The sequence below is a fragment of the Rhinolophus sinicus genome, linkage group LG04 (assembly GCF_036562045.2).
Source record: "Rhinolophus sinicus isolate RSC01 linkage group LG04, ASM3656204v1, whole genome shotgun sequence".
Classification (NCBI taxonomy): Eukaryota; Metazoa; Chordata; class Mammalia; order Chiroptera; family Rhinolophidae; genus Rhinolophus; species Rhinolophus sinicus.
The window spans coordinates 188,078,695-188,097,818 of record NC_133754.1 but is presented as its reverse complement, the minus strand read 5'-3'; the positions used below and the strand labels follow the sequence as shown (position 1 = coordinate 188,097,818).

The 19,124-nt window shown below is 60.9% G+C and overlaps 1 protein-coding gene and 1 long non-coding RNA gene across 2 annotated transcripts in view; both read right to left on the bottom strand.

Moving 5' to 3' along the window:
- NACC2 (NACC family member 2) overlaps positions 1-6,267 on the bottom strand; it is a 64,458-nt gene extending 58,191 nt beyond the window's left edge. Inside the window, exon 1 of the mRNA XM_074331369.1 lies at positions 6,111-6,267. The gene's annotated coding sequence lies outside the window, so the exon portion shown is untranslated. The remainder of the gene's footprint in view (positions 1-6,110) is intronic.
- Positions 6,268-10,260: 3,993 nt separating this feature from the next.
- Positions 10,261-19,124, bottom strand: LOC141571214 (uncharacterized). Its single transcript, XR_012496011.1, has 3 exons — positions 16,972-19,124; positions 14,397-14,571; positions 10,261-12,803 (listed from the first exon to the last, which is right to left on the bottom strand). It is a non-coding gene; the product is annotated as an uncharacterized LOC141571214 (long non-coding RNA).

Here is a 19,124-nt window from a genome sequence, read left to right as displayed (position 1 = left end):
GGAGGCAACAGTCACTCCACAAGCATCACCGACCGGCTCTCTTCCTGCTCAGAGCCTCCCCGTGTCCCTCCCATGTACTCCCTGCCACAGACAAGGGACGAGGCCAGGTGTGGAGGGAGGGGATACACTCCTGACAGTGTCCTGAGATTCAGTCCAGGGACCACTGGTTGGTGAGTCCGGGACCATGTCACTCCTGGAGGGACCAGCCCCGCGCCCCACACGCATCCTGGGAGAAGGTTTCCAGCGGGCAATTTGCATAATATTCTTTGCAAGTTAATATCAACCTCTGATAATGATCTCGACATAGCGTGGAGCGCTGAGGCGGCTGTTACAACACTAAGTAATCATATTTTAAATTATGTTTCCCTTTATAGAAAGGTGTTGCAAAAACACACAGACATGAAATCTGTCTGTTGCAGCCCCACTGCCAACCACATGACCAGCTTCCCAGCGTGACGACTGTGATTGCAGCAGCGGGGCCCACCAAAGCCCACCCAGCTGCCGGACCCGGACACCATAGGCCACAGGCCACAGGCCACCCATGCCCCCACTGCCGGAGCCTCACCCAGGCGAGGGCACTGCCCAGGTCTGAACCACCACTGGCTCCGGCCACGGCCAAGGTGAGTCTGTGCTGAGAAGTTCACGGGGCATCTACTGCCCGTCATGCTGGGGTCCCAAGTGCCCTGGGAATAGGCAAGGGGGGCTCCCCCTTCCCCAGCCTCATGCTCAAGATCCCAGCACCCACGAGGCCAGACTTCCATGCGACATGTGGGGGACACAGAATCCTGAGAACTCAAGCCTTTAGGCTCCAGTTCCACTGGAATGTCCATGTTCCACCTCAGGCCGGGCCAGGGGTGATCTGTCACCCCTTAGCCCCACATCAGGGCTCATCGCACACCCACACCACAACAGTGGCCTGGGAGCAGTGACCTGGAAGACTACAGACCCAGCACTGAGCACACATCCACACTCGGTGCCCCCTGGGGCCACGGGGTGGGGGAAGGGTCCACGTGGATGGAGGGACCGGGAACCACTGGGAAGGAGAGAGGGCCAGGCCAGGAGCTCCAGGGGCAGGCGGCCCAGGGCCTGGGAGGGACGCACCGCCCACTCAGATGGGAGCCCGACAGAGGACGCCCCTGCTCCGCGCCTCTCCTTTCTCTACATTCAGGAGCCAAGGCCACCACTCAACCTCTATTTTCTTAAAAGCCTTTTTTTTTCTTTTTGTATTAAAAAAAATCCAATTATAGCCCAAATCTCTCAGCAGGGGTCAGTGTGGAATAAGAATAGCCAAAGTTAATGGACATGACACAGGCAAGATTAATGCCTAAAGGGTTTCAAAAGTTATATGATGCAGATTTCATTAACATTTTAATTGTAATGTATCTTTTTAATCTTCTCTCACCCTAATGGCTTTATATCAAAAAAGAGAAAGAAAAAACTGCTGACAACAACAAAAAGTATCAATATACAAAATTTAACAAAGGCGCTTAGCAGTGCAATGGAAACTAAATTAAATGAGCAAAACTATGTTAACAGTGTGATTTTTTAACAGCACAGAAGTCAGGAATGCAGCAAAGGCTGTCACTTTTCCCTTCTAGGCACAGAGACAGGGAAAGGCGAGGACCGGGAGCTGAGTGGTAGCTTCCAAGAGCCAGGATGGGGACTCACAGCCACAGCGGATGGCCCAGAGGACCCCTGGAAATACCAGCCATTTGGGCAGAAGCCCCTGGTACCGTGGGGATGGGGAGGGGACATCTGGAGGTGCCACCATCATAAGAGGGCCATTTTGTGGGGCAAGGACTGGGGTTGCAGACAAGTAGGCATCCCGCCCCCAAGACCCACAGTGAGGGGCCCCAGATGGCCCTGGACGGGGCAGCCACACATTACTGCCTCCAATTTTCAAAGATGTTGTCTCCAGAAATACACTTGATTCTGACTACTATGGGCCCAGGAAATTTTTATTTTCAATCAACAAACACTCCTACAGCACTAAGCCTGTGCCTGCTGCTATATCTGACGCTTTGCCCCAAATCCAGCTTCCCTCAGCACCACCCCCTCCCCCAGATCCAGGCCGCCCTCAGGGACCGGGTGGCTGGGCCTAGGGGCCGGCCAACCCTGGGCCTGGGACACAGCCCCGCAGCCCAGCTCATTGCTCACCCCAGTGACTATATATGGACACTTTCAGGCCCCTGTGGTCCCCGCCCCCGGCCCTGCCTGCTTCCCAGGCACACAGGCAGGCGCTGGGCAGGGCCCAGAAGCTCCCGGCCCATCCATGGCCATGTGCCCTCCTGGATGCCAGGCACTGGGCCGAGGGGGAGGGGAAAGATTCCTTCAGAGACCCAGAGCCAGCCTCTGCTCCCCATGGGACCAGAGACGCTGCCTCAGAGAAAAGTATGCCTCCATCCTCCCTGTACACTGAGAAGCAGCCTCCCCTTAAAGGGGCACACGCCCCTCGCTGGCCACAGCCCACTTCCTGGGAGGGGGTATCTTGAGGGGGTCCCCAGGCCAAGCCCATCCTACACAGAGGCTCCAGGCTGGTCCTGCTCACCAACACCTAGGCCCGAACTAAGGAAGCCACTAAGTACATCACAACACAAAGGCCAGGCCAGGGCTCAGAGAGGGCAAGCAGCCCACCCAAGCCCACAGAGGACCCTGGAGAGACCTCTGAGCAGGGACCCAGAGAGCCCAGATTCCCTCTCCTGTGCACATGTGCTTCAGGCCGGCAGCGATGGGACCCGTTGTCCTCATGGGTGCTGCCCTCATCCTGAGAATGCCAACCACAGGCCACCAGGGAGCCATGCTCCAAAGTTCACGTCCCAAACACTTCCAGACCCCCTGGTGCCCACCCCGCCCCTCCCTTCAGAGACCCTCACCCACAGGCACCCACTTTCAAAACCTGAAAAGCCAGAGGCCCCCCGCAGAGGAAGGCCAGCCACCAGCCCTACGAGCAGCTGCAGGTGACACAGTGGGGGAGCCCAGCGGCCAGCCCAGGAGCATATTTTGCTAATGATCTCATCCAGAGCCAGGCCTGGTGAGAGCGAGGATTTGCTAAACGAGAAGAAGAGGTGACAGGATGCCCGCCCTGCTCGGGAGGTAGGCAGTTCCTCGGGCCTCATTAGCCCAGTGCTTTCCCCAGATAGCACCCTGGGGTCCAAGGCTGGGGAGGGGCGGGTGAGACACAGGCCTCACCCAGGGGTCACGGTGCGGGCCATGCCTCTCTGAATTGGGGTACAGAGCCAAATAGAGACTCTGGCTCTAACCACAAGCTCCAGCCCCACCTGGCAGCACCTGAGGGCCAGACTGCTCATTTCAGGGAGCACCCAGGGGTCCCTGGAAAAGCATGCCATGCAGGAAGGAGGTGCTCGGAGAGCTCCCAGGGACAAGTGGCACAAAGACTCCACAGGCAGAGGCCCAAGTAAGCCAGCCCTAAACAGGCAGACCCCACACCCAACCCGACTTTACAAGCTCTTGGGAAACGTCCCCCAGTGGCACCACACCACAGGGCTTTGCTCTCCCTCAAAAGACCAGGCCTGAAAGGCCAGCCCCGAGTTCCTGGGCCCAGGGCACTCCTTGGGGATGCTGACCACAGGCATGAGGCCGGCCCAGGCCAGCTAACACTTCCCAACTATGCCCCTTACACGGGGGGTGTGCAGAAGGCCCTGATCTCACGAGAAACATGCTGGAGAGTTCTGGAGCAAGGGGCTATGACCTGGGCTGCAGCTCACGCTTCACCACACTGCCCCCAGCCAGAGTGGCTCAGCCACTCCTGCAGCCCAGTGGACAACACAGCCAGGGAGGGTCAGGACGGAGCTGAGCCCCGGCAAGAGAGCACAGGGGGAGATGGAAGGGGCAGACTGGGGTGGGCTGCAGGGGAGGCGTGGACACGACGTGCTGTCACGGGTGGAGGCAATGAGGCCTCAGGTGGCTGAGATCTGACCCAATTGATGCAACGGACAGCGGGGCGGGCAGTGGCTTTGTCCTGGGTATCCCATCGGGGGTCAGAGGGGAGTCTGGGAACATCCTTGAAAGGATCAGTGTCACAGTGCTTACCTTCTGTCCCCTGAGGCGTACTGGGCACCCCCCAGCCCATGGCACAAACCCGGCAAAAGGAACCCAGGCTGCAAAGGTCCCTGTCATCGTCCCTTTGATGTGAATAATGCACACTCACGTTTTAGTTGGAAAATAGAGAGGTTTAAAGGGTTCTGTAAAATGTCACCCATGAGCCCACCTCCCAAAGAGGGCCCCTCTGAGCACATCTGTGAGAAAGAGCCCGGAAGTATTTCCGTGCAGACAAGTGATGGTCGGCTGCTCCAATGTGAGTTACCCTCACATAGCCTTCAGGAGGCTCTAAATGGCTCCATGGGATGGACGGGCCCGGCACGGCCAGCACAGCATCAGACACCTCGTCCAGCACCGTCCCCGCCCTGGGTGTGACCACGGAGAATAGACCTCTGGCCGCGGAAAGGTGACAAGTGGTATCTTGTGCTACTTCTGTGCTCCTTCCAGCCGGCTCACAGAAACATCAGGGGGCCAACTGCCCTGGGTCTCACCTCCTTCTATTTCCTTGGCTCAGGCTCCAGCCAAGGTGCCATCCAACAACAGAATGACCCACAGGGAAATGCCCGCAGGCCTCCTGGAGGGACAGGCACCACAGAGCAGTTCGGTGGGTCACAGGGAGAAGGGGAAGGTGGTTTGTGGGAAGATGGAAGGACTGGCAGCTGCCTGACCCTTCACCTAATCCTTCCTGCCAAGCCTTGTTTCCCCATCTGTAAAACGGGGCCATAATGGAAGCTGCCCCTCCTGGCGTCCTTGTGAGTCTTACTAACACCTCACCCAGAGACAATCAGCTGGCTGAGAACCGCTGTACTACACTGTCATCATCTGGACAGGCTGGACGGAGGGAGGGAAAAGGAGGGGAGACCTGGAGAGAGACTGAGGGCGGACCAGACAGACAGGCACAGAGCAGGTGGGGGTGGTGCTAAGGATGGGGGCACAGGGGTGTGCTTTACCAAATGGTGGCCTCAGGGGGGGCAGGAAGAAGAGCTGCCTCAGGCCTTCCCACCCAGCCCCCTACTACACAAAGAATGGACTCAGCTACAATGTGCAGCCAGAGGACCCGCAGCTGGATGCCCAACGGGTCCCAAAAAATACCACTAGAAAGAAAAAGCCAAATGCCCATGTGGGCGAAACATCTCAGATCAGGGGCCCTGGGGGCAGTGGGGGGGGCGGGAGGATGGCGGCTGTGGGAATGGCCTGAGCCCAGCTCCAGGGGACCGACCCACGCTGCAAACCCACAGGTTTTAAGGGTGGAGTTGGCAATGGCCAGCCCCAAGACCAAACTTCTGAGGAGCCCAAGAGAAGACTGGAAGTGCCCTCTGACCTCACGACCCCCACACCATCAGACAGGCTTGGGCCCCCTGCCCTGGCTTTGGCGGAGGCGGTCAGTGGGTAACAGGCTCAGAGCTCACCTCTGAGCTTTCCTGGAGAAAGGGCTTGGGCCCCAAGAGCTTCCACGCAGGCACACAGCAGCGAATTTCAGGTAGGAGGCCCCCCAGTGCAGCCCGCCCCCCACGTTCTCCCAGGTTGGGGTCCGCACGAAGGGGGGAACGGGTCCAGAGACGCCCCCGGAAGGGGGCCCACCGGGACCAGGAGGGAGAGGCGCAAGGCCGGGCTGATGCGCAGCCGCGCGGCCCGCGTCGGACCCCCGCCCGGGAGGGAGGTGTGTGTCCCCTCGGCCCCGGCCCGGGGCCAAACACACCCGGGCCTCCCCACCCCTGAGGGCCGGTCTCCGTCCACCCAGCGCGGGGATGGGGGGGCGGTGTGGGCGGCGAGTGACTGGAGAAGCCGGCGGGAGGGGAGACGCCCTGGGCTGGGGTCTGCCCGTAGTGCGCAGCCCGGGCTGCCCGCTCGGTGGGGCGGCGGTGCGGCCCGGCCCGGATCCGGACGCCTCCCCAGGCCCGGGCCCCGCGGCTACCTCGGCCCGGCCGACGCGCAGCGCGAACTTGGGCTGCGGGCCGGCGGCAGGCACTGCGGCAGCGAGGGCGGCCGGCGCCGCGGAGTTTGGGGAAGTGCGGCGGCGACCCCGGCGCGCGGCGTCAAGTTGGGCGTACCTGCGGGCGCCCGGCCCGGTCCGGCCTGCGGCAGCGGCGGCCGCGGCGGCAGGAAGTGCTCCGGCGTCCGCGCGCTCCGCTCACATGGACTTTCTCCGGCCTCGCCCAGCACCGGCCGCACCGCGGGGCGGGGCGCGCGGGGGAGGCGCCGCGGGCCGGTTAAAGGGACAGCGCGCCGGGCGAGCGCGCGCGCACTCGCCGCCAGGTGGACGCCCGGGAGGGTTGTCCCGGGGAGGGGGCGGGGAGTGGGCTGGGCCAGGGGATCCCGGACGCGAGGGTCCCGGGCCTGGTGGGCGGCGGCAGCTCCCCGACTCCCCTGAGCGCCGCCCTCCGGAACTCCGGGCGTCCGACCCTGCGCGGGGCACTGGGTCGGGGCCAGACTCGGCTGCCGGGCACTTTAGGACCGCGGCTCGGACCCACAGCTTCCCCGGCCCTGCGGCACCCGCACGGACCCGCGGAGCCCCGGCCCCCGCCTCCCCCGGGGCCTGGAGCGCCACGCCCCGCGTTTGCACCAAGCAGCCTCCGGGATGCGGCGCCAAGTGGGGCTGCTGGCCGGAAGGGGTGCGCGGCCTCCGCCGCCACTGACACCGGGGCCGGTTATGGAAACCGGGGATGCGGGAGCGCCCTCGGGCGAACCACGGGGCGCCTGCGTCTCCTGCGCAGGGCCGGGAAATGCGAGCTGCGGAGACACGGCCCGGTCTGCTTTCAGGCCCGGCGTGATCCGGGCGCACTGGCTCATTAATCACTCCCACCACCCACCTGTGAACAGAGGTGCGGTTTTTAAAACAAGTGTGCATAAATAAAACTGGTCGCAAACTCCAAGGGATCCGCAAACGCCACTCCTCTGTCGTCCCACCCTAACCTGGGTCCTGGAGTCAGGACAGGCTGCAGTGGTCCTCCAAAGCTCCCTCCCCCTCACAAGGGTCCTCCAGGAAAATGGGGGCGGTACCAGGACAGTGATCCTGAGCATGGGGTCCCTAGAAGAAGGGGGTTCACAGGAAGAGCAAGATGCCAGCCCATCCTCCCAGAGCACATTCTGGGCCCCTTGGGGTCAGAGGCTAAAGCCCTGCAGGACAGTGAGCCAAGGTCATTCCTAGGACAAAGGTCAGAAGCTTGGTTCCCAGCCTCACACTAGGTCCTGACCTTGGTTGTAGACCCACCCCCAACCCCAACTTCAGGGTCTGCACAGAAAACATCCCCCTACCAGCTCACCCCTGCCTTGCCCTCTGGGGGATAGGGATGAACCCTCAAGGTCTTTCCCGGTGTGCCCTCAGAACCCTTCTTACACCTAAACACGGTCCCAGGTCCTAAACACGGTCCCAGGTCCCACACCCCTCAGCCCAGCCCACTGCCACTTCTAAGACCTCAGGGCACCCTGACTGTGCTGGGGGGACTCCATCCTCTGGACACTGTCCCTGGCGTGTGCTTCCAGTCCAGGATGTGCAAGGTGAGAGGGACAGGTAACCTGCCCACACAGCAGCCTGCTCGGCACAGGGACCAGCAGCAGAGGTTCTGGGGCCAGGTGGGGGTAGCCGGTGCCTGCCCTTGCCCCCCCCCCACCCCTACAGCTCAGCAGCCCAGGATTCTGGCTCCTCCCCGCTATTTAGAATCTCAGCTTGCAAACCCTGGGGCCCCTGGGCAATCCAGGCTTCTACAAATGACATGTGTGAGCAGAGGCAGACGGCTTGGCGCTTCTAGCCCAGGGATCAGGCCCCAAGAAGCCATTCACTAGGCCCTGAGGTCCTCCCGTGGCCAGGTAAGGCGGCTGTGTGGATGGGACTCACACAGGGTCTGAAGGTGTGACTGTGTCACCAGGTGAGGACAGGCCTGGGGGCAGATGGCTCCCATATTAGTACAATCTGATTTATCACTTTTATTCTCCAAATACTAATGAAATTCTTTCTTCCTTAATGAAGGACATTTGAAAAAGGAAAGCTTTTAGAAGACAAAAGATAACCAGAACCTGTCCCCCAAGGATGACGCATCCTACACCCGCACATTTTAAACGCTGATGCTGAACGCCTTCCAAGTTCCAGGCCTCTGCTGTGTTCTGCACGTTATCTAACTTAATTTTCACAGTGATCCTGTGAGGTTAGCTCTCTTTTTATTCCTGTTTTACTGGTGAGAACGATGCAGCTTAGGAAGAAAATGCAGTCAGCTTAGGGCTCACTCATTCAGGTCCCCACGCAGGCAGGGCAGGACGGGACCTGACCCAGGCCACATGGTGCCTGCCCAGCTCCATCACTCCACGACAGTCAGCCTGCTGCTGGCTGACACGCAGGCCAGAGGCCACAGTCCCCTCCCAAGAGACCCGATTAGCCCCGCAGCCCCTCTGAGATGCCGACAAGGGTTTTTTCCACTCAGGGAGGCCCAACCAGGCATCTGGTCCTGGGCTTCCATGGCCTGAGGCCTAATCCCCCCCCCTTTTATCCAGAGAACATCCAGTTGGAGAGAAGAGTGAAGTCACATAAATCTGCAAATTGATGAGCCACCAAGGTGGGGTGTCGGGTGGGGCTCTGGGTGCACTGGGAGCCATGCTTTCGCCTGATTATCTGTCTGTCCTCCCCTAGATGGTGGAAGACTTTGGTTCCCTGCCAGGTGCCGCTGCTGAGGTCCTGTGGTGGCTGAGTGCTCAGTGAGACCTGTCAGAGAAGCAACCAAATGGAGCTGGGCTCCCATGTAGGAGGGAGCTGTGGGCTCTGGTGTCCACACCAGTCCGTCATTTTCACAGTGATCCTGACAAGACCATCCCGACCACACAGCCAAACTCTGCCGGCTGCACTCTTGTGCTCCTGGGCTCCACTCGTTCAGAGGCTCCCACCCTGTGGGCTGGGATCCCCAGGGCTGTGTGTGGACCTCAGGGGTGCACGGTCCCTCGCACTGAATGCAGTGGGAGGGTAGGTCTGCATGTACGGCTGCGTCAGTTCTGGCAAGAAGCTTACTTCCTCCAGCCAAGGCTCATATAGAAGGATTAAGGCCCATCAAGACTCACTTAGCCAGTTGCCCCCTCGACCTGTCCACTTGGGTGGTGGACGGCCATCTGAAACGTGACATGGCCAGGCGGAGCCCCAGAACTGCTCCCCCCACCTCCATGGCAGCTCATCCTTCTGGAAGCTCCATTCCTGCAGCAGTTCAGGCCTCCCCCTCTCCCCTCGCCTTGGGCTTCTCCTTGTCACCTTTCTCACACCGCAGATCCAGTCTGTCCCCCAGCCTGGCAGCTTGGCTATAAAGGTCCCTCTTACTCTCTTAGTGCAACCCCTTCTCCTCAGGTTACTGCAGCAGCCCCGTAGCTGGTCCCCCCACCTCCCTGTCTTTCCTGCCTGGGTCTGTCCCACTCGGCAGCATGGAGATGCTTCTCAACAAGGCAGCACACATCCCTCCCCTGCTCAGCTCCCTCCCTCCTCAGAACACAAGCCCCAGTCTTCACGGTGTCAGGACCTGGTCCCCCAGCCCACACTCACCCTGCTCACCACCTCTGCAGCTCCAGCCACGCTGGTTTCTGCGCGGGTCCCCCCAACTGCTGGCAGCCTCTGCCTGCGGCCATGGCACCTGCTTTCCCACTTGCCTGTAGCTTCTTCCCCCAGTATCCCTGAGCTTATTCTCTCACTTCCTTTGGGTTTCTGCCCAGATGTCCCTGGATCGTGGGGCTCCCAGATCAGGCCACTGCCTCGGTTTTCCCTGACCCAGCCTTGGCACTAATCCACTCTGACACTCACAGCCCTTGCAGGGACAGGCTCCCCATCTTGCTCACTGCCCTATTGCTGGCCCAATGGCGTGCGTGGCACAGCTGCAGAGAATGGGAGCCTGAGGGGTGCTGTGCCCTCGCTGACAAGGTGCCAGAGCCCTGTGCCACCTGCCTGAGTTCTGGTGCCTCTTTCCCATCCTCAGTGTCCAGGTACCTGGTCAGCAGGAAGGGAAGCGGCAGGCAGGGGACCCAGGGTCAGACTCTGGGCTCTGACTGCCGTGCTGAGAACAGACTGCAGCGGTCGAAGGCCCGCCCAGCATCCTGGCAGCCTGTCCTGGTCAGGAGCCCATGGCACCCAGGGCCTCCCTGCTAGGGGCATAGGGCATGGAAAGGCCATTGGGGACATGGCCGGCCTTCGCACGCAGCAGTCTCTTATCCTCCAACGAGCACCTCACTGGGGCAAAGGGACCCGTTGGCTTGAAGGAAACCAAAGTTTGGCCTCCCTGCAGCTGCCTTTGGGGTGTTGATATTTCAGCTGTTTATTAAGATGCAAGACTCAGAAAGAACCTTTCTGAGCCTTCCTCTTCCTACCCAAGAGATTCAGGTGCAAAGGCTGCTGCAGGAGGGGGTCTTCGGGTGCTCACCTGAGCCTAATTGGAATTAAACGTGGTGAGTAGGGGGCCTTGGGGCAGGGCCTGGTAGCTAGATGCCCCAGCCCCAGTGTTTCCGGGTTGCCCAGCAAGCATGTCCCTGCCATGTGTGTTCCACTTTTCCTCAGCTCCCTGTGAGTCGCGCATTCCACTTCTGAAATGAGACCACAACCCCCTTTTATCCTGTGTCCAAAATGTCATAGAGCCCAGTGTTGCCTCCCTCGCTGCCTCTAGATTTTCATGCTACGTGAATTCCCCATGCACGTGCGTTAAAACTGATTTTCTCCTGCTAATCTGTCTCTGTTCGTGTGATTATTAGCCCAGCTAGAAGAATTTAGGAGGTGGGAGGAAACGTATTAATCTGTTTTAGCTCCCGCAGACTTCGGGTCCCAATCCACCATCAGAAGCTGCCGGGGGGCTTCCTCAGCCTGTGTGGGGTGGAGCCGTGGCGCCTTTTCTGTAGGTGTCAGGAGCAGGGGCAGTTATCAAAGACCCAACCCCGACTGACCCAGCAGCTGTCAAAAGAGCCAAAGCTCCCTTCTGCCCACCCCCCAGTGGGGCTCCGGGATAGGCACAGCCGCCCGGTTTAGGGCCATACGCCAGCAGCCCACAAAGCGCCCCTTTGTTAGGACCCTGCTCTGTGCCAACCAGGCAGTGCAGGGGGGCTAGCAGCCCGAGCCATCCCCTCGAGGTCAGGATTTGAGCGTGCCCTCAACCTCCCCTGCGCTTCTGGGACCTAAGTAGGGCTGGAAGTCAGGCCCTCAGTTTAGCAGCTGGTATTTGCCTGTCCCACCCCCAGCTCAGGGTTCAAGTTGAGGCCACCACCTCTTTTAATACTAAAACGTCCTGACCTCACCCTGTGGCCAACCCTGGGCAGGCAGCACTCCCCCCAAGTCTGCCGAGGACCCCAGGTGGCACCTGCTGAGCCTTTGAGGGGATCATCGGAGGCTTCCTGGGCCAAGGGAGATAAGACCTGCCCATGCCTCACACCGCTCTGGACACGGGCAGGGCTTCACAGGCCACCCACCAGCCTAGATCCTGCCCATTGAGCCCTGGTGACGAGCTGAGGTGCCAGCCCGTAGGGTGGCATTGTGTGGAGATTCCTGCTTTAGGGGTGAAACCATGGGAAGGTGCTGTTGGGGCTTGTGGGTCTAAAGGGCCCTGCCCCTGCCCCCCAAGAACCACCAACAAATTGGCCTGCAGCCCAGCTTCCTGGAGGCAGGTGGCCCCCGGCTGCTGGCTCGGGGACCCTCCCACTGCCATTTCCATTCTTGGGATGTGATCCTGGAGAATCAGTGAGAACCCCAGACAGGGCAACCCACCCCCTTCAAAACATCCCCCCAGAGTCCCTCTGCTCCCCTCTGGGGACATGTGGGCTGCACGACTTCTGTGGCCTTGGACTCAAGACACCTGGGGCCACTGGTGGCTCTTTTGGGTGCCATTGCTGTGCTTGCTCTGAAGCAAGAACAGTGTGCAGGTCGGGTGCCCAACACCCCTGCACGGCCTTGCTGGGGGGCATTAACCCACACTAGACCCAGCTTGTCCTCCAGGGAATCTGGCAACAGACTCCTGGGGTCCCAGCCCTCATTCCCCCTTCAGATGGTGGAATGGCTGACCGGACCCCATGTGAGAAGGAGCACGCTGAGCTCCTGTGTTCTGATGGAAGAGTCCGGTTGTCTTGCAGACACAGCTGGGGACAAGGTGTGGCAGGGGGCGGGGCAGCCAAAATGGAGAAGGGCTGGGAGGCCTCTGTCCCTTCTGTGCTCAGTGACTTCGCACCAGGCCAGAGCGGTGGGCCTCTGCCCCCTCCCCAGCCTGGTCCTCCCCCCAGACCCTCTCTCCCTGCAGACACAGGCCACCTGTCCTGCTGGCTGCTCCCCCTGCACCCGCTGTCACCAAGCCTTTCCACTCAAGACTCCCCTGCCTGGGACATCTCTCCCTGTATTAGCAAGTGAACGCCCACTGGTTCATCCTGCAGGCCACTGGGGTCCTGAGGGAAGCCACCGGGGTCCTGAGGGAAGCCACTGGAGGCCTGAGGGAAGCCACTGGGGTCCTGAGGGAAGCCACCAACCCCCAGCTGTCTTTTATAGCGCTGGGCCCCTCCTTGGGGCACCCTGGACAGCTGAACTACTCCAACTGTGAGCAGATGGATTCACCAGGCCCCTAGGACCGGGAGACGGAGCTCTGCCAGCCTGGGAGGGCTGCAGGCGAGGCCTCCTGGTGGTCGGGGCGAAGAGGCCAGCGCACCTGCCTCCCGAGGGAACAGAAAGACGCCCAGGTCCTCAGCACAGTGTGCCGGCCTGGTCCTCAGCCGCGGACAGGATGGGAGCCGGGGCCAGGGCTGCTCTCCTGGGGCTCCTGTGAAAAACAAACCTGAAAAGTACCACAGACTAAAAAGTGCTGTGCACACAGAGATGCCACTTTCCCCCATCAGCATGGCTCGAAACAAACAAACAGGAAACAACCGTGCTGGGAGGATGGGGAGAAACTGGACCGTGGCAGCGCTGCAGGGAACGTACCATGGTGCCGCCGGGTAGAAAGCAGCCTGGCGGCTCCCAAAACATGAAGCAGAGAATGGCCCTGTCACCCAGCAATTCACTCCGGGGTACAAACCAAAAGAACTGGAAGCAGGTCTCAGAGGGAGATTTGCACCCCACGTCCACAGCAGCCGGCGGTGGGGTAGGAGCACCCCCAGTGTCCACTGACAGAGGACCGGATACACCAAACGGGGTCCTTCCACACAGTGGAATGTCACAGCCCTGAAAGGGAAGGAGGTCCTGACACCCGCTATCACGTGGATGGACCCTGAGGACACTGTGCTCAGTGAAACGAGCCAGTCCCAGGAGGACAAACCCTGCAGGACCCCCTCACAGGAGGTCCCCAGAGGAGTCAGATTCAGAGACAGGAAGTAGATGGGGGGCCGGGGCTGGGGAGGGGTGGGAGTGAGTGTTCAATAGGGACAGAGTGTCAGTTTGGGGAGATGAGAAAGTCCTGCAGATGACGGAGGAGGTGGCCACACGACAGGGTGACTGTGCCTAATGCCACTGAGCTGGCACCGAAACGTGGCTGAGATGGTTACTCTTACGAGTATTTTCCACCAGACAAGTGCAATGCAGGCCCTGAGAGGAGGAGGCTGGTGGAGGGGTGGTCTGAGAGGTGAGCAGGAGGTGGGTGGATAGGGCAGGGGCACAGCTATTCAGATGTCGCCAGGAACAGGATCCCAGTGGGAGGGGGGTAAGGGGGGTGGCACGGGAAGGGGCCGCATGCAGGGCCGGTCAGCGGGCCTGGACTCTGCCTCTTTCTGCATGTCCAGTGAGCCTTCCACCCTTGTGTATGGCTCTACCAGGGCCCAGGGAGGGTTGAGTGGGCTTGGACTGGACCTGGAGGTGGAGCCAGGAGGAGGGGAGCACCCACACTGTGGCCGGGCAGGTAGCCTGTGGTGGCCATTTCCTCAGATGGGGAAGATGGGAGAACACTTGGGGGGCTCAAGCCTGCGGTGGGACCCTCTGGGCGGAATTGACAAGTGGCAGCTGCTGCTCCAGACTCAAGGCCCTGGGAAGTCAGACCACATGCGGCTGGGGGTCAAAGGCACAGGGATGGAGGCCCCACTGTCCCCAGTGCCCCAAATCCAGTGGTCTGTCCCCTATCTTGTCTTAACCTCTCAGCATCTGACCACACAGCCGGCCCAGCCTCCTCCTCCAAACACCTTCTAGTGGCTTCTGGAGCCACACTGCTGTCCTGGGTCCCTTTCCTCACTGCCCCACCTCCTCTGTCCACCCCTGGGCCCTGCCTGAGACCCACAGTTCCTGCGGGCCACCAGCTGTGGGCCCAGGCAGTCCAAGGACTGACAGGGGACACTCTGGCAGCTTAGACCCCGGACTCCAAGGAACGCTGTCCCCAGGCATCATTGCGGGGCTTGGGGTCTACACGTGTAGGCGGCAGCTCACTTACCTGGAACCTCCACCTGACGCCACAGAGAGACCTGGGCCCCACGGGATCAGATACATGTTCGGATCAGGGTCTGCTCCGGGAGGAAAACCAGAGACTTGGTGCCTTCAGGACTAAAACCATATGTTTTCCAGGGTGGTCACAGGTGGCAGGGTGTGCACAGCGAATTGAGGCAGGGCTGTTAGCAGAACCTCCACTCAGGGCGGGGCCAGGGCACCTCCTGTGGGGCTAGCCGGCTCGGCGCCCCCAAGGTCAGCCCACAGCAGCTACTGGGCGTCCTGGGGCTGAATGCTACCCATGCCCCGTAAATCGGGGCCTCGCAAAGTGGGGGAGGTGATGTGTCCATGCCGCCCTCTTGGCCCCTGACCCCGCTGGATCTCATTCCCGTGTAACCATGGGCCACCCCTGCCACCAGGTGGGCCTGCCACCCCGTAGGCCTCTCCAAGGGCAATTTCACTTTCTCAATAGGGGTCAGGAGGTTTGGGTAACAAGAACAAAAGCCAGGGCCGGCCCGGTGGCTCAGGCTGTTGGAGCTCCGTGCTCCTAATGCCAAAGGCTGCCAAGTTCGATTCCCACATGGACCAGTGGGCTCTCAACCACAAAGTTGCCGATTCGACTCCTCGAGTCCCACAACGGATGGTGGGCTGCGCCCTCTGTAACTAACAACAGTAACTGGACCTGGAGCAGAACGGCGCCCTCCACAACTAAGATTGAAAGGACAACTTGACTTGGAAAAAGTCCTGGAAGTACACATTGTTCCCCAATAAAGTCCTGTTCCCCTTCCCCAATAAAATCTTCAAAAAAAAAACAAACAAAACAAACAAAAGCCAAACGTCTTTCTTCGCCCTAGAAGGGCCCCTTGGTGCGGCTCCTCTCCATAGCTTCACCAGCACCTAGCGCCTCACACGGGCAGGGCCATCCCTCACCTTCGGGGTCCACACTGAAACCCATCCCTCTGGGAAGCGAGCGCCCAGCATCCGTGCCCTTGATGAGCACATGCTGCGCCCTCCCAGGTCCTGCCTGCTCTCTGCTGGGGACGGCCCAGCTGGGCCCCTGGCCTGGGTCCACTGCAGGCCTGGCTTGACCCAGGAGAGGGGCATGGAGGGGCTGTGCTGCCCTAGCCTGGCCCTGCTGGCCTCTGGGGATGGCGTGGGGCATGGTGGGTGGCGTCAAGGCCTGAAGGGCAGTCAGAGGAGTCCGAGGGACACCCAACATGGCTTCCATCCCCTTCCCCTGACCTGACTGTTCTGACTCAAAGAGCCAAGTCCTCCCCCATTTCCCAGGTCCGGCAAAGGGTCTGGGGCTGCTCTCTGCTTAGAGGGGTGGCACAGAGAAGGGAGGCCACAGGTCGCTACTCTGCAAGCCCTGAAACCAGTGAGACCCTCCCACCCCCACGCAGAATCTGCAGGGCTCAGAATGGCAGAGAGGGGAAGCCATGGTCCCAGGTCACAGCCAGTCATGCATGAGGGTGGCCCTGAGCCGGCAGGAGGGCCCACTGAGTGAGCTCCTGTCACTCACTCCACGTGGTCATCAGGGGAGGGTCCTCCTGCTCATGATGTCACCTCCCGGGCCACTTCCCTGGCCTGGTGTGGTCATGTGGTCACCGCCCCATGGCCCATGGGCTCCCCCAGGGAAGGAAGCTGAGTGATGATGGAAGGGCAGCCGCTGCCCCTGGAGGCCCCAACTGTCCCCTGGGTGGCGCTTACAGCCTCGGGATGACTGACCCCAGCCCTGCCCTGGGGGCACTACGGGGGTCCCCACAGACCATCGTCATCCTTGTCCGTTTTCTTTTGTACTGAAAAACTCTGGGCAAGGACCTGATAGCTTAGAATCAGGGTGCCTAAATGAGGCGCTCAGGCCGGGGGAGGGGAGAGCAGGTCTCCGGGGGCACCAGGTGTGGCCTTAGCTCAGGACTGGGCTTTGCGCTAATAGATGAGTCCCCATCCATCCCTGGTCCCACTGCAGCTGGAGCCCCAGCGTCACCAGGGAGCTCCCAGTCAGGGCTGCTGGGGGCCGGAGCCAAACCCGCCAGGCACTTTCACGTGGGCAGAGCCAGTGCAGGGAACCAGGCCCCTACAAAGCCATTGGAAGGGCCAGGAGGAAGCCCACACTTCCAGGAACGCATCCCAGACCACCCAGAACATCCTGCAAAGGAGCTGGTGCCGCTGCAACTAGGGGTGGGGTGGAGGGGTTGGGGGATGGAAGAGGGCATCGCCAGGACATAGCTTCCATTCCACGGGCTGCCGCAGGGCCAGGAAGCCAGTACCGCCTAGCACCTGCTGGACGCTGCCCAGGGACACCACCCTGATGCTGAAGCAGCCTGACACTGCTCCTGACCCTGGTCACCAGGAGGCCAGGGGTGTGTCCAGGGGAGCAGAACCAATGAGGACTCGTGTCACCATGCACTCAGGACACACCCAGGGGAGGCAGGAGCCAGGTGAGGGCATCATGGGCAAAGAGAGCAGGATGCTGGGGACTCGGGGCCTCCAACCCTGAGCGATGGAGGAGTCTGCCCTGCTCCCGTCACCCCATCTGCCCGCCCGCCCGCCCAGGGCTGCTCCTGGGGCAGGACACTCACCTGGCTCACCAGGTGCGGCCGATGTGCAGACACAGACACGGCTGCTCCTCAGCCACCACAAAGCTGCCCTTCACTCTCCACAGGGAGGGCGCGGGGCGCTTTACTCGGGCGGGAGTATCAGCATGCAGAGGGTCCCCACTGTTTCCACAGCTCACCTCACTGCCAGGGCCTGGGAGGGCACGGTCACTGTTATGATGTTCATTCACCTCACAGGCCAGGGCAGGGACGCCCATCCCTTTCAGTCCCTCCTAAACCCCTCCACGGGTCTGTCATTGAGGCAGAAATCAGTGTCAGAGAGCCCAGATCCCCAAAGAGCCCTAACTCCTGAGAGAGGTCGGCGCTGGGTCCCTCAGCTGCACTACCCTCCCCACACACACACAGGGGCCCAGTGTCCCCAGTGTCCCAGGCACAGACCCTGCTCCAGAGGAGGCTGAGCCAGGACCCAGCAAGGGAGACACAGCCAACACCTGTACTGCAGGGCAGGGCTGGGTCTGGGCTGGGGAGGGAACCCAAGGCCCCACCGTCAGCCCCCGCAGCTACACCAGGCTATGCCTTCATCTAGCAGCTGGAAGTTGCTGAAGGCTGCTCTGGGAGTGAAGATTTGCTCCCCTGGCCCCCAGACTCCTCCCGAAAAGCCCTTCTCCGGTTGCAGCCTCTGCTTCCACTGGACCACCTTGTCCGGCTGGCCGGGTGCATCGCAGAGCTGACCTGCCAGGCGGGCCTGGTGCTCAGCACTCACTAAAGCCAGTGCATGGGCCCAGGCACTGCGGTCAGGTCCCGCCTCCCAGGCCCTGCATGGCCCTGGGCTGGGCAGCCTGGGCCCAGGGGGTAGGGCGGGAGTTGGACGGGGGCACCTGTCTGCCCAGGTGGTCCATGCTCCCCACCCGTCCCAGCCTCAGCCTGGCCTGTAGGGCAGATGCACTGGCCAGAGTAAGCACAGCCCCAGGGGTCTGCTGTGCCCTGGGCCAGTGAAGGCGGGCCACAGGAACCAGGGGACATGACAGGAGACAGCGGGCTCTTGTCAGGCAGGTTTGGGTTCTTGGGTACGTGGGTTCCCGCCAGCAGCTGCAGCGCCCATGGATCTCTGTTCATGAGCCAGGGCCGCAGGCTAGCCTTCTGTACCCCTCCATTTAAATTGGATCCTCCAATTTTCTCCCTTTTGTCCTAAATTTCCCTCTCACATTTTGCGCAGCTTGAAGCAGCTGCTGCCTCCTGCTTCTGAGAAGGCTGAGGGTGGGGCGACTGCACTGACCACCACTCCCCTGGCCGAGGCAGGTGGGCACAGTGGTGTGAGGGCAGTCAGTGCCCTCTGCAGGACGCAGCTGAGAACTGGGCATGCACTCCCGGGAGGAGTCCGAACAGGGCTTGGCAAAGGCTTCAGCGGCAGCAGCTGGAGACACCCAGGTGAGACAAGTGGAAGAACTTCCGGGCCCAGGTCCTGAATGGTGGGGCCAATTTCCAGGATACGCCACCAAAAGGCAAGCACCTATTCCTAGGGACAGTTGTGGTGGGAGACGCCCTGCCTGTGGGACCATCTCACGGGGCACTGAGTGACCACAGACATGGCCACTCAGAAAGTGAGCACGGAGGGTCTACTGAGTGCTTGGCCCCAGAGACAGGGACGTGTTATTGTCTAAATGTGTGTCCCCAAAATTCACATACTGAAGCCTAATCCCCAAGATGGTGTTAGGAGGCGGGGCTTTGGGAGGTGACTAGGCCATGAGGCAGGAGCCTTGTGAATGGGACCAGTGCCCCTTCCACCTGTGAGGACACAGCAAGAAGACACAACCAGGAAGCAGGCTCTCAGCAAGCACCCAATCTGCCGGAGCCAGGACCTTGAACTTCCAGCCTCAAAGCTGTGAGCAGTAGATGTCTGTTATTTGTAAGCGCCCCAGGGTGTGGTGTCGTCACAGCAGCCAGGACAGATAGAGACAGGACAACCCCATTCACTCATTTGTTCATTCATTCATCCCACAACGGTGTGGGAGCATGCAGCCTCCACAAGACGATCTGCCGTCCTTCTACTGGCTGACCTCATGGCATGTGTCCCGGAGGTCAAGACCAGGGAATGGGTTTGGGAGGGCCTGTCTGCCCTGGCGCAGGGCACGCAGCCTCAGGCCCTGGCTTCTAGCACCTTCCCCTGAGAAGCAGGC